This window comes from Ischnura elegans, chromosome 4 (genome assembly GCF_921293095.1).
Source record: "Ischnura elegans chromosome 4, ioIscEleg1.1, whole genome shotgun sequence".
In the NCBI taxonomy this organism is placed as follows: domain Eukaryota; kingdom Metazoa; phylum Arthropoda; class Insecta; order Odonata; family Coenagrionidae; genus Ischnura; species Ischnura elegans.
Genome location: NC_060249.1, coordinates 9,409,962 through 9,424,192, shown reverse-complemented (window position 1 = coordinate 9,424,192; position 14,231 = coordinate 9,409,962). Strand labels below are relative to the sequence as shown.

The 14,231-nt window shown below is 39.0% G+C and overlaps 1 long non-coding RNA gene across 1 annotated transcript; it reads right to left on the bottom strand.

The window, feature by feature from the left end:
* LOC124158287 lies at nt 1-13,829 on the bottom strand. Its single transcript, XR_006864758.1, has 2 exons — nt 13,736-13,829; nt 1-452 (listed from the first exon to the last, which is right to left on the bottom strand). It is a non-coding gene; the product is annotated as an uncharacterized LOC124158287 (long non-coding RNA).
* Nucleotides 13,830-14,231: the final 402 nt, after the last annotated feature.

The following is a 14,231-nucleotide window of genomic DNA, read 5'->3' as shown; positions in this document are numbered from 1 at the left end:
TCGACTTTTCGAATGTTGCAAGCATTCTCTTTTTACCAAATTTTTTGTGAACTTGTAGTTCACGAGAGCTCTCTAAAATTACCCAATTAAACCATATACACCACTTCGATTATCACCAAAACTCTTGTCTTAAGAGATCGGGTCGGATCTCTAGATAAACTTTATAAATAAAGATCTCATATAACCTTAATACCTCGGTATATACCAAAATCATATGAGTTTTTAGGAAATAACTCTGTTGGGGAAAATACAACATATTAAACCACTGAATGCAATGGAAAAACCCTCAGTGAATGGCAGCGTCCTGCACATCACTGCAAACCCCTGTTTGTTAGGAGATCCATCTGCCGCAAATACGCCTTCCGTACTATCTCTTTCATTGTATCGGTAGTCTCAATGCTTTGATAACTGCACAATCTATTTACTCCTGGTAAAAATGTTCTCCGTTCACCCTGAAATATATAAAAAAAGAAATCACAATGTAATTTTGAAGTTAATTCGTTTATAAAAAAGTCACTGACAAGTAAAGTTAATTACTACATTACAGTTATATGCCAAATTTTCATTGCCATGTTACCCCAGTAATTCTACATTAGTTTGTTTTTAATATTTAAAGTATTCTTGTCTGATCAACTGAATTCATTACTGTCACGTAACAAGCAAAGGACAAAGTCAGGAATGTGAAGGAATCTTTAAGTTCCTATATCATAAATTCTTATCCGTTGACTGAATATCTTTCAATTTTCAAATTTATGACGCTTTCAATGACATGCGTCACTAAAACATTAATGGTGCAAGTTTTTTCTCAATAGATGTGCAGGATTTCAGAGGGAAAATTAACGTTATTTCTAGGGATCGTCAGATCGGATACCTCGGATCCAAATATCCGCGGATATTGCTCTTCATCGGACCCAAAGTCGCGGAAGACATTGGATCTGGATCCGAAATTTAAATAATAGCTTCAGTGAATGCAACGCCCGTAAGGGTGGAAAGAGTTCCGATTTTATCTTTGAATTTGAATCTTGTCCTACTCATGAACCAATTTGCTAGAAAGCTCTCGCAGAGGTTTCGTAAGAGAATTTCAGCCGTGGAAAATAAAAATAGCAAAATACGACTGGCACATAGTGTGACTCTTCCCAAGAGATTGAACAATCATCGGGAGAATCTCACCGTCCGGAATTTGAAAATGCATTTGGATCCGAAAATATCCGATCCGAAAGATCCGGCTCTGAAAATCAAGGATCCGATCCGAATCCGGATCCAAAAAAATCCTGGATCCGTCCATCCCTAGTTATTTCTATGGTTAGTAAGAATGACAATACCGTAAGTAATTTATTTATTGCTAAGCATTATCTATCTTGCAATTGCAAAATAATTAATGGACGTTAATCAATACGGGAGAACGTAAAAATCGTGCTAATTAATTTTCAACAAAGACCTTGATTCAATAGTTTCGCAAATAATATAGCAGATGTGATAAGTATTGCCATTCTTCTAAACTGGGAATTATAAAACCAAAAAATTTGTATATTATGAATACACTAATGGTGGGTAACGAATCGCAATCAATGCCTTTCGTTTTCTTTGATGAAGGAAACTACCCTATTAATATCATTTAGATGGACTACTTATTCAGACAATTGCATTCCAACTACTATGCTAATCATGAAATTGAATCTAGAGAAATTTAGATGGATCCTATTACCAGCGATGGTCGTTGACGCCTTCGTTGCTACTGTGTACTACTAAAAGATATTTGTGAGTTTTTCATGTAATGACCATTCCAAATTCAGTTTCACCGCTTTTAGATGTTGTGAACCAATAAGCGATTTTATCAATATTTCAACAACTTAGATGTGTCGATGTAACTTTGAATCTGTCACCAGATGTAAACAGAAGCTGCCATACTTAATTCGAACGTTACATCACACCATATTATTCCATCGGTATCAAAGGCTTTCACTGATTGGCTTACTGTTTAATGGCAAACTGCCACCTAAGGCAGGTACTATCATGAGTATACTCTGTGGTACCGTCTAATAAAACTAAAAAAGGCACCAATTCTATGAAATAATCATTATCGAGCTCAGCACTTTGCTCAAGATGCGATTATGTGAGTGAGGAGCAAAAATGTGATTTTGAAGAAACTTTTGTTAATAGTTCAATAAAAGACATATTCTGCAATAAAATACATATTGTCTTTTATTGCTAATATGGAGCCCTTCCACTACGCACAAGCTTCAAGTTTCCATTTAAAATCAACTAATGGCCATTCCGTGTCGATGAGACACACGCACTTCTGTTTTCTCCACGCTTTTATCTAACTGACGCCGACCTTAGTGACACGGATTTCCATCATTCGCAAAGTGTCGAACAATGTACCCAAACACATTCTTGTTACAGTTGGGGTGGGAAGAAAAAATTCAGGGTGTTGTAATGGGGGAATGACGAGGACTTACGATGTATATGACGCAAAAATATGCTAGCGAAATAACAATTAGCTCACACACACAAGACACCAGATCATGGGATTAGACCAACAAGGTCACACAAGGGAAAGAAATGGTGGGTGACTAGCTGATGATACTTTGAGGAAGGTTTACTCAAAGCAACGGTTAGCAGAATTCATTAACATAATCATTTAAAAATAAACATCCGTAAATAGCCGTCTTCCCTTGTTAAACGACCATGCAAGTTTGATTTAAGAGAGGAAAATTATAAACTTGTGCGTGTTCTTCCGTCATCACGAATTCAAAAATTTAACCTAATTAAACCCGATTCCAATGATTATATTCAAAGTCGATTTACACCGCCGGATAAGTTACAGTTAACCGGTAGACGCATTTCAAGTTTCAGCAACATAATTAAACAAAATTAAATCGGTTCAGTTGTTGCCATAGCGAAGTAGATGCAAGGTCAATCAAATTTAAGATCGTTGGTAAAAATATGTCTAAGTATGGAGTTGGCAGTGGGAGGCTTAATTGGTAGCCGATAACTATGTTTAATAATGAAGGTCGTGGAAGGAAAGTTGGAAATCGGTCGGCGGGGTCGCTGGCCAAGTTAGCGAACTGATGCAAAGAAATGAAACATCGAAGAAAATGGGCGGAATCCGTTAAAAGAAATACTCCGGGCGAACAGATAGCGCTAATAGCTTTAATAGATAGCTTTAACAGATAGCTTTTAATAGTCTCGAATTTAGTTGAGGGCCACTCAGGGCCATTCAGCGATTTCGCTCTAGTCTTACGTAGCTTGGAATATTGAGAATGGCCTCCTATCAAGAGCGAAAAAGAGGACATAGTGCAAGAACTGGACTATATTTTCAGGCCGTAAAGATACATTGCAGCGAGAGAGATACTTTCCGGAACAGACAGGTTATGGAATTTGATTTTCCGCGAACAGGAAGTTATTATTATAAAAAAACTAGGCCACCATCAACACACCCACGACATACACATAAATCGTCCTCCAGGATAGGGTGTATTTAAATAGTATTCATAGGGTTTGAACCCTATTCATCCCCCGCCACACGCCTATTGAGGCATATTGCCATGTGAAATGTAAAGAATGGTTTGTACTAGAAGATAAGAAGACTGGAATGTCTCCGAAATAAGAAGAGTAAACTTCTCTCATTCCTTGCTTTCATACAACGGTGCCGGGATGCAGAAACGATTCCTCCTGGCGTGAAAGTGAAACATCATCTGCAGACTCCAAGAAAATCTTCAAGCGAACCTGCTTAACTATCTTACGGGAATGTAATCCTACTTCACGTATGCCAATTTTTATTGCTGCTGAGAAGTTATGTCACCTTCACTTGGAGCTCTCTGGAATATTGAACCGTGAGTACTGGTACATCGTCGATAAAATAACAAATGACTCATCTGTAAATACTCTTAATGCTACTACTCTCAAGCATAAGCGCAAATTGGAAAATTTTGCAGTGAGGCAGAAAAAACCGCAGGCTGAGCTACCAAGTGCGGCATTTCGGTGAGACAGTGCAGGTCGTGGCGAATGTTGACGTCAGCGACGCCATGGACCGTGGATCCGAGGAGATGCTGCATTCCTTCGGGGAATTGGACTCCAGAGTGACACGGATAAGTGGTGCCGATGGGGTCGACATGTCGCTGGCGGTTTTTAGTCTTGTCCCGAGGATCGATCGTGGTTCTCTGGTTTGAAGCCGAGTGGAAGGCATAAACCAGAGGCTGCGTCGTTTCTGCACGGACATCGGAGCCTCCTTCGTGGACAATAGGCCGGCAATCCGATAGTGTCGGACCCCTCTGAACCGTTAGGTAGTCTATTACACGGCCGAGTCGACTAGCTGTATAGCGAGTAGCATATTTGAGGACTGTAGGTCTTTTTTATAGTAGGGATTAGGGATGAGTGTAGATATAATAGTGGGTTGACAAATAAAGGGGTAAATTCAAAAGTTCTCACAGGCAAAAGTTCTTCCAGAAATGAGAATATAGTATTAAAAATAAAGATCAGCGTTTCAGAATCAGCGTTACCAATTCATAATAATACAGGATATAACTTTAAGCCTGAGAAACGTCAGTTGAGTCATAATTTAAAAGGCAGTCAAGGATCAAGCCATTTTAATGGTGAGACAATAAAATCTGCGATACCAATTATCAGGGGTACTGAGCCTAAAAATATCCTGATCGACAAGAGCAAAAGAAATAGTCCCGAATCGCAATAGTACTAGTACCGAAGTAATAACCCTGGCTGCGATTAATTTCTGCATTTTAAGAAATAAGATTCCTGAATTCCACCATTTAATTTGTACTACAAAGTCTTACGTTATTATTGGAACTGAAAGTTGGCCAACAGATGATGGTTCAGACAATGAGATCTTTCCAAAATCGTTCCCCGTTTATTGGAAAAATAGAATTAATCAAGCTGGAGGCGGAGTATTTATAGCTGTAAATAGTTCAATCGTCAGCCAAGGGGTAACCGTAAATGAGACCAGCGTTGAATCTGTGTGGTGTTCAATTAAATGTCCAAAATTCAAAACAATATTATTATGCTCGTATTATAGACCACCTAACGCAGGTATAAAATCAATATTTGATTTTTAAACCCAAATGAACAGCATAGCATCCAATAATCCAGAAAGAAACTTGATTGTAGGTGGAGATTTCAACGTACCCTCTATGGAATGGGAGACGTATAGATTCATTTCGATTGAGAGGGTTATAGTGATTTGCGAGGCCTTATTACATACTTTTACATCAAATTCATTGTATAAAATGGCATCCGGTCCTGTCAGAGAATAAAGTATTCTTGATTTATTAGCGACAAATATACCTCATTTGGAAATAAACGTGAGCACCGTCAAAGGAATAAGTGACCGTCAAGGGATGCGTTTTGCGATTAACTGCAAAGTTTCATTTAAATGCAGCTGAACGTTTAAAAGAAAAACGTAAAGTTTTCATTTTTAAAAGAGCTGATTTTGATGGGTTTGAAAGTCATCTGAAAAATCCTTTCCCCGCGTTCCAAGAATCATTAATAAAGTTTAATGTAAAGGGTAGATGGAAAACTTTTCTTTCGCTTCTAACACTGGGAATAAATAGCTACATCCCTAGTAAAACAAAAAAGAAGAAAGAGAATCGAGATGGTATGACGCGGAAGTGAGAAAATCATTGAGGCGACAGAGAGCGTGCCATGCTAAAATGAAAAAAAGTCATCTCGTATCTATCCGCTAATGAACGCGAGTTAATAATTAAAAAATATAAGTTGTATAAAGCCGCCACGAAGGAAGCGTCCAGGAATGCATTCACGAATTTAAAGAAAAACACTAGTAGAGCAGTTATGGGATAACCCAAAGACATTTTCGTCTTATGTTCGGGAAGTTCAAGGTAAAAAATCTACCGTATGTTCGCTGAGAAACAATAATGGAGATGTGTTGACAAACAGTTCCGATAAAGCCAATTTATTAAATTCCTACTTAAAAAACGAGTTCACCGAGCCTTCTGAGAACTAATTCGGGACAGTTGACAATCTCTGCATACGTAATATGCCGCCTATTTGTGTGAACGGAATAGAAAATATATTGAAATCACTCAGTCGAAATCCCGTCTCGCGTATATAGAGAACTAGCCTCAGAAATTGCCCCCTTCTTGCAGTTAATATTCAGTGAATCCATCAAGCAACACGAAGTACCTAATGACTGGAAAATTGCTAATGTAACGCGCATATTCAAAAGTAGAGACAAGGAATAGATTCTAATTACAGGCCGATATCTTTAACGTCCATCTCATGCAAAGTCTTTGAACACTTCGTAGTCAGCTCAGTAATGAAACACCTAGTCGCGCAAAACTTGTTAATGAGAACTCAGCATGAATTCAGGAAACGTAGATCATGCGAAACCCAGTTAGCGCTTTTCGCCAACGATATAATATATTACATACCATATATATTTATAAAGTACCATAGGAAATTTAATAATGAAACTGAAATCTTACGGTCTAGATGAAGATGTCATTTCCTGAACAAGAGAACTTTTGAGCGACCGCGTGATAAGAGTAGTATTAGACGGCGCAGTCTCCAACGAGGTTAGAGTCACTTCTGGCGTCCCTCAGAGTAGTGTCGTTGGCCCCCTCTTACGACATTGGTCAAATAGTACACAGTAAGCTACGATTATTTGCAGACGACGCTGTAGTTTACAGGGAAATCCGTTCAAGTAAAGAAGGAATGAAATAACGAACGAACTTGCTGCTAACCAAGCGTGGTGCGATGCATGGCAGTTTGAATTTGACTGGTTATAATCAACGCCTGATCATCCGCGAATCTCACTGATTTGAACATCATTCCTCCCACTTTTATTACAGCTTCTAACTCATCCCACGCTTCCCTTACCATCTCTTCAGCGCACACGTTAAAGAGCAGCGGCGAAAGAGGACAGCCTTGCCTCACTCCTCGTCCCATTCTTGCCCACCCAGAATCTCCGTCCGCTACCCTCACTTGCGCAGTCTGGGCCATGCCTTGTTTAAAAAAAAAAGTATGATCACTTCGGACTCGAACACTTCCCGAACTCCACCGCAACTACCGCGCACAGAATAGGACTACTCGGCTGCGATGCAACGTATTCTTTAGACATAAACGGTGAGTCCAATTATGAATCTAAAAATAGGAAAACCTCGTCACGGAGCCCGAAAGGAGACACTCAACGTGAGCGTGGATGCGGGTTTCCTCAGTGCATTCCATCTGCTTATCTCAATTCCGATTGGGCTCTTACTCCTGGAGTTTGACTCCCGTTTCGCTAGTCCGAGTGCATTCGCTTCCGTCTTCGTCGGCTCTTGGTGCCGTGAAGGCAAAGGATGCAGGTCGCTTTATGTGCTAACCTTCCAAGTTTCGCTGACCCGGCCCCACCAGTTAAGTGGGCAGTGGTGGCTCCTGAGTCAAATGCTGGGAGGGACACACTCCACCGGGAGGTCAAAATTTTTTAATATTTTGTGTATTTTAGTGAGTTTTTAAGGCGATCTAGAGACCATTATGATTCACTAATGCACAAAACAATCACTGAAACTAAAACACCAACCATCGCTTTAAACTCGATTAACTCATCTACAACTAAGCCTATTTTCATTAAAACAATTTACACATAATAAGTCAAACATGTTACCGCAAAATTTGCGAGATTACCTGGGCATTTTCCGTCCTGTAAAATGAGAATTATACCTTGAGAATCACGATAAATATGACATTTAGTTATATCGAGACTACTTTTGGAGTCATTATCAAATGAATGGAGTACCTAATTTAAGACGGTAAATAAAGATAAAAATATAAAAAAGCCAGATAATATTAGCTATGTGAAAATGGCGCCATGGTCAGCAAAATAACTTGAAAAAGTAATGCTTTCAACAAAACAATTTTTTTCCGTTTTCCTTAAGGTTAGTTAAAAAAATCATTTGGTTTCATCAGAGAGGTTAACGAGACATGCGTCGCGAGTGTTTATCTTTGTAGACAATAGTTTCGTCGGCATTGCAGATGACTTGTTCAGGTCCAATTGTTTCGAACGCCCTTTACACATATGCGTCGTGGTCGACGGACCCGACGCGACTATTTAAGGGCTAATGATGCGTGGATAATAGTTCTTCTCTTTGGCCAACTACTTTTGCACAGTCATGGTAATACACTATCTATAGTCAACACAGTAAATAGGCAACACCCCAGGTGTACTCAGCTGCGTCTGAGAGGTGCATTAGGTGATCTATTTTGGCTTTTTAGTGTTTTTGAAGCCGTATCTTTAGGTCTCTGTATGTTTTCCCGATGTATGCACTGCCACAGCGGCAGTTACCTTGGTATTCCCCTTACTGGATTTCTGCGGTAACTATATCCTTTGCTTTGCATATGAGGTGCGCAGTTACACTACTGTGGTCTTCACTTAACTACTGTGAAAGGAATTTCGCAAAATCGGCAAAATTTTTCCGAACCCGAATATTATCGTATTCCTTCAGTTCCTTCCAATGCACATTAAAATACGTTCCCTTGAACGGCGCTGCCACCATACAGAATTTGGTGAACTAAATAGTTCACTGAAATCATGGAGCAAAGAGCACGTGAGCAGGGCCGGCACTAGGAGTTTGGTCAGTGGGGGGCAAAAATTATTTTGCTCCCCCCTTCCCTTATCCCCCTTTGCTACTTGACTTCTCCTCCACTTCCACCAATACTGGAATATAATACATCCGTTAGCTATTTTCTTAGATGTGATAGCTGAAATTACACACCGTATGTTTGCTTTTAAAAAGTTTTATTAATCGTTCAATAATTTATAAATAAATAATTATTGTTTAATAAATTATAATGTAATTATTATTATTGTTGTTAAATAATTATTACATTATAATTTATGTGTGGCGAGGTGAAATGCATCTTTGACCCAACGGCGACCTGAATTGTTGACAGAAATTAGGCAAAAGGCAACTGAGACGACTGAAGCTGAGCGAAAGATCATTATTAGACACTTTAATCATTTTAAGTCACTGAATCAAACTGCTGGACTTGTCAGACGACCTAGATAAACTTCTAAGACATAATACATCGGTTTGGGAAGACCAAGACTATTCTAAACAAGCCCTTAAGCGGACGTCCACGGAAATTGTCTGACAGTGACTCCCGATTCATCGTGCGGGAGATCAAGAAGGGCCCAAAAACCAGCGCTTCCAAGGTAACTACTGATCAACAGAAGTGTGATGTTTACGCATATGTAGGTACAGTCCGGAATGCGTGGAAGCAAAACGGTTACCACGGCCGAGTACCAAGGAGGATGCCGTGTATCAGCGTGATCAATCGCAAGAGACAGGCAGATTTCGCTCGGGAACATCAACCTGAGCCTTTAGAGTAGTGGGATGGCATGATTTTCACTGACGAGAGCAACATATTCTGATCCGATGGTCATCAAATGATGTGGCGTCGGAACAATGCTGAGCTTGATCCCAAGAACTTGAAAGCAGCAGTGAAACATGGGGTTGGTCCTGTGATGGTGTGGGGGTACATGGGCTCGTCTGGGGCAGAGTAATTTGCACTTTTTGAAAGGGATCATCGAACGCACAGGACATTGGCCCAAAACTCACGGCAAATAATACAATGCTGTGGATCAAGCACAACACACTCACAGAGTCGACAACACTCCTCCACAATCACCTCATTCCGATAGAAAATCGATGAAGTATGCTAGAGATACGAATAAGGTAAAGGCAAATATAAAACAAGAATGACCTCAAGATTGCCTTGTTAGAAGAATGGAAAAAAATATCCATAATGTAACTTCAAAATTGGTCTATTCAACGTCAAATCGCCTTCAAGCAGTCCTGAAAATCAAAAGGGATACCACAAAAAATTTTAATTAATTATCGCGAAAGCTTATTATTTGTTGTTGTTTGTGCAGTGCATACATAAATAAAGAGTCTACTGTGTACACAGAATCAGTGGCGCAGCGAGGGGGGGGGAGTTTGGAGGATAAACCCCCCCCCAGAGGTCAGTGAAAAATTTAAAGTTTAATCCTTTTTACTTAATTGGATTAGCATTACTTATAGAATAGTGCTTGAATTAATCAAATATCCCTCCGAAAGCCGTAAAACCCGCCATCTTGAGCCATGTATCTTAAACTTTTTCTGGAGGAGGGCCCTCGCACCTCCCGCTTACCCTGGCGGGTATGCAATACCACCACATCCCAAGTATTAGTTGCGCCTAAACCCCCCCTAGACGTAATTTTCAGCTGCGCCCCTGCACATAATCATTTCAAGCCGAAGACGTTAGTGCACGAGTGATGCAAAGGAAGCAAAATATGATCGAAGAGGAAAGTGACGTAGAAAAGAATGGAATGAAAGCGAACATCTTAATATCAGCATTTGACGTAGAAATGAGACCTGGCAAATAATATCACTAAAGGAACGGACGATATGTGTGCAGAGCTAATTAAAAATGAGAAAAAAAAATTATTGAGAAAGATTTGGGTAGCATGTTGTGATATGCTGATGACATAGCAGTCATAGACAAGAAAGCGGTTTTTAAGAATACCCTCAAAATGGCAATGAATAGAAAAAAGCCCATCGAAAATCAATAAAAGTAAATCTAAGATAAGCATCAAAAGAAAGGAGACAATGTAAATATTAAAATAGAAAAACCAAAGCCTGGAGAGGTGAAAGAGTTCTTTTATCGAGGAATCCGATTAGCCAGCAATGGAAGAAGCACAAAAGAAAATAGAATAGACTAACTAGACCAGAAGTAGAATAACTCGGGTAAAGGAGGATTTCCGCGTAAAGACGAATCTACATAGAGGCACAGAGTACACAAGTCTTGTTTGGACTGTAGTACAGGTAATAATCATGCATAAAAGCAAGGAAAGAATTCATCAGATGAACCATATGGACTATGTTCCTTTATGAGAGGCAAGCATGGACGAAGAAAGCAGCAAAGAAGTCTAGAGTGGAAGCATTCGAAATGTGTTGCTGCCGAAGATGATGGAGTGGGTCACTCGATAAAATAATGAGGAAGTGGTAATAAGAGTGAAATCAAAGTGAAGCCTTCCAAAAAAAACCCTTAGAAAAAGACCTGTCAACTTAATCTGCCACACCTCAGGAATGATGGTCTGAGGAATGCAATAGTTTAAGAACTAGTGGATGGGAATCGAGGCAAAAGAAGAAATCGAAAGAGAAACAAAAGACGAGTGATTAACGCTCAAATGATGAACTCGTCCTGAACTTCCGATGCCAAATCGATTTATGACGAGTGTAGATCATCATCGGATTTTTCCTAATTTTAGCACTATTTAGGGGAACAATATAAATATTTTTAAAGTTTAATAATGTTGAGATAGCCATAATTTAAATGAAGAACCCGTATTTCATTAAATACATTGTCCAAAAAATACATCGGCGAAAGCGGTCGCTACGTGAAAACAGGAATGGAAGAGAATAAGCTGTTCGACGAAGGTTGCGTTCAGCAGGGACTGTGGTTTAAAAATCAGCCACACCTGGAATACTGCTCTGATATTATTATTCAAAAAATGAAATGACATCTCCTTCACCCCCTCCCCTTTCAATCTCCTTTCCTCCACGAACCCTTTTAAATACTCTCCACAGGAAATCCATCCCTATTCAATGAGAAAATGTGACCAGCAACGGCCACGAAACGTAATGAAACAAACCGCATAAGTACGCAGGGCACACGCGAAAAAAACATCACCAAGGGTATTTTTAATATTCAGGTGAACTTTGCTGATAATGACTCGTGCATACACAAAAATGAAATAGAGTGCCCACTGGACCAATAAGTTGGCATCTATTTTAACAACTGTAGTCTGGTATCACCAAAAACAAGATGGGGATATTATAACTAAATCCTTTGCTTTCGTCTCTGGCTGTTCAGATAACGATAAATACAGTATACATGTTTAAAAACTTTAGCCTCTCTTTCGTTAGCTTAGAAAACCTTTCCAGGGAAGAAACTCTTCGTAGTAAATTTCAGGGTTCATGGTACTTTGATGGGGCTCAAAAGGTCATATATGTACACGAGACCCGAGCCAGGTGCAATTAGTACGGTAATATGAGCAATGTTGTTGATACTAGTAAGAAAATCCTGAACTGTTTCGTATGGAGTGTGATGACGCATGCATGTGAGAATGGACACCAAGGAAGAGCGAAAAAACCAAATTGAAAGCTGCATAAATATGGTTTAGAGAAAGATTATAAGAAATAACACTAGATTAACCGGTACACTGAAGAATAATGACATACGTTCCTCCGAGGTCAAAGAAAGTATAGCGTTGGCAATGAAAACCATCAATTTAAGGGAAGTCTCCTAGTAAACAGCGTTATTTTTTAGACTGGGGAGGAATTCTCACAACATTCTGTATGGATTGTGCTGACGCATGGATTTGAGACACGGACAATAAGGAAGGGTGAAATGACCAAACTAAAGGCAGACGTGTAGTTTGTGCACAAGGAGTAGGTGGACAGACAGAATTCTGAGCACGTACCAAAAGAAGAGAAATAACGAATGGAAAAAATCAAATAAAGAATAAGAAAAGCTCATCGGGCAATTACTGAAGCAACACGACTTCGTACAGAATATGAGTTAAATCACTTAATCTTCATGAGTATTGCCGATGGAAATGGGATGCACCTCTCACAAAAGCACGAAGAGAAAGGCTGAAGATAGTTTGTTGGAAGTCATGGCAACATCAACAAGGCCAACCGTCAATGGAAGAAGAACCTAAACAAAAGTCTTTGGAGCAGTGAATGCATTGCGAATGACAAAAATTCGCGTCAATAACTATGATGATCTACGGCTCAAGAAGTATAGACAGACATCAAAAGACAGGGGAATCCCCCTTTGAATAGATATGGAAAACGAGAAAGTGACGATAAATGTCAATAATGCTAAAAGAAAAAACAGTTGGATGGGTTATTTAGCCATTAGATGCGAATATCTATGGAAAGGCTCTCCTAACTACACAGGATCCTAAATTGATTTCATAACTGAACGCATTCGGAAGAAAAGAACTAGTAAGTAAGGAACCTTTGAAATACGTTGAATCAAACTGTATATACCAACGCAAGAACGTATCAAAGGCTGCCGGGGTTTCGAAGAAGAGAGCTCAGTAAAGTTTAATAGGTGATCAGTAAATGTTTATCAGACAATACTACGAACACTATTTTATAAGGTATTATCGAATTATAGGAGGAGAATCACTAACACGTAAACATGGAGACATAAACATGATAATGACGCAAAGTTACCAATTTACTGCCCAAAAAATATAACAATCGAAATCAATAAGGTCAATCATTCACCAAATGCCACTTTATCCAGGTGATCACTTGTCAATCGTATTCGGAAGACGCTAAAATTTATGACGAATACTCAAGAGTAGGTAAAATTACAGAAGCCACTAATAGGTGTAGGGTAAATTTTGAAACTAGTAAGCTATGCAATGAAAATAAAAAAAATCGCCATCTCTATCTTCAGATCTGCATATAAAAATGTAACCGCGCTAAGTTCCATGAATATTAAGTGGTATTTGAATTTTTTAAGACTTCCAATCACGAAGGAACAAGCCAAGCAGAAATGAAACTTCTCATTTGTAAACCACAGTATATAAAACCATGCGTCAAAAAAACTTGCTCTTATTTCAAATAAAAAAGAAGAATCATTAGCATACCAATGGCAACTTTTTCGCATATAACATAATATAATGTTGTATATAAGTGAAAAAAGAAATTCAGGTACTTACCATTCACTGCGCACGATCTCTTTCCAAAATGGAAGACATCCACGAATTATCACTCGCATAAATAACACACCACTAATTTCACTATCTCGGACTCGATTTACTGGAAATAATGAGAAAAGGACACACATTAACATAATGCTGACATCATGCACGAACCAAAAGCATAAAATGCATGAAAGCTGAATTATGAAATATTATCGCAGCAACATCCAGCTGCTACGATGACAGAATGGTTAAAATAGTAAATGTAATGAGTGGAGAATGATAGTTAATCCACTTACTTATTCTATCATCTTTCCTTATTTATTGCTATGGCCACGAAGACAAAAAGACGAAAAGTGAAAGGTCGATTGGTTGGTCAAATTCAGAAGGAATCCCTAATAATTGCGATAAGCGATTACAATCAATTGCTGAATAAACAAAGAATAGAATTTTTCTATCTCTCTTAACCAAATAATAAGAAACGAGTCCTGTAAGCTCTCGGCATAACACATGT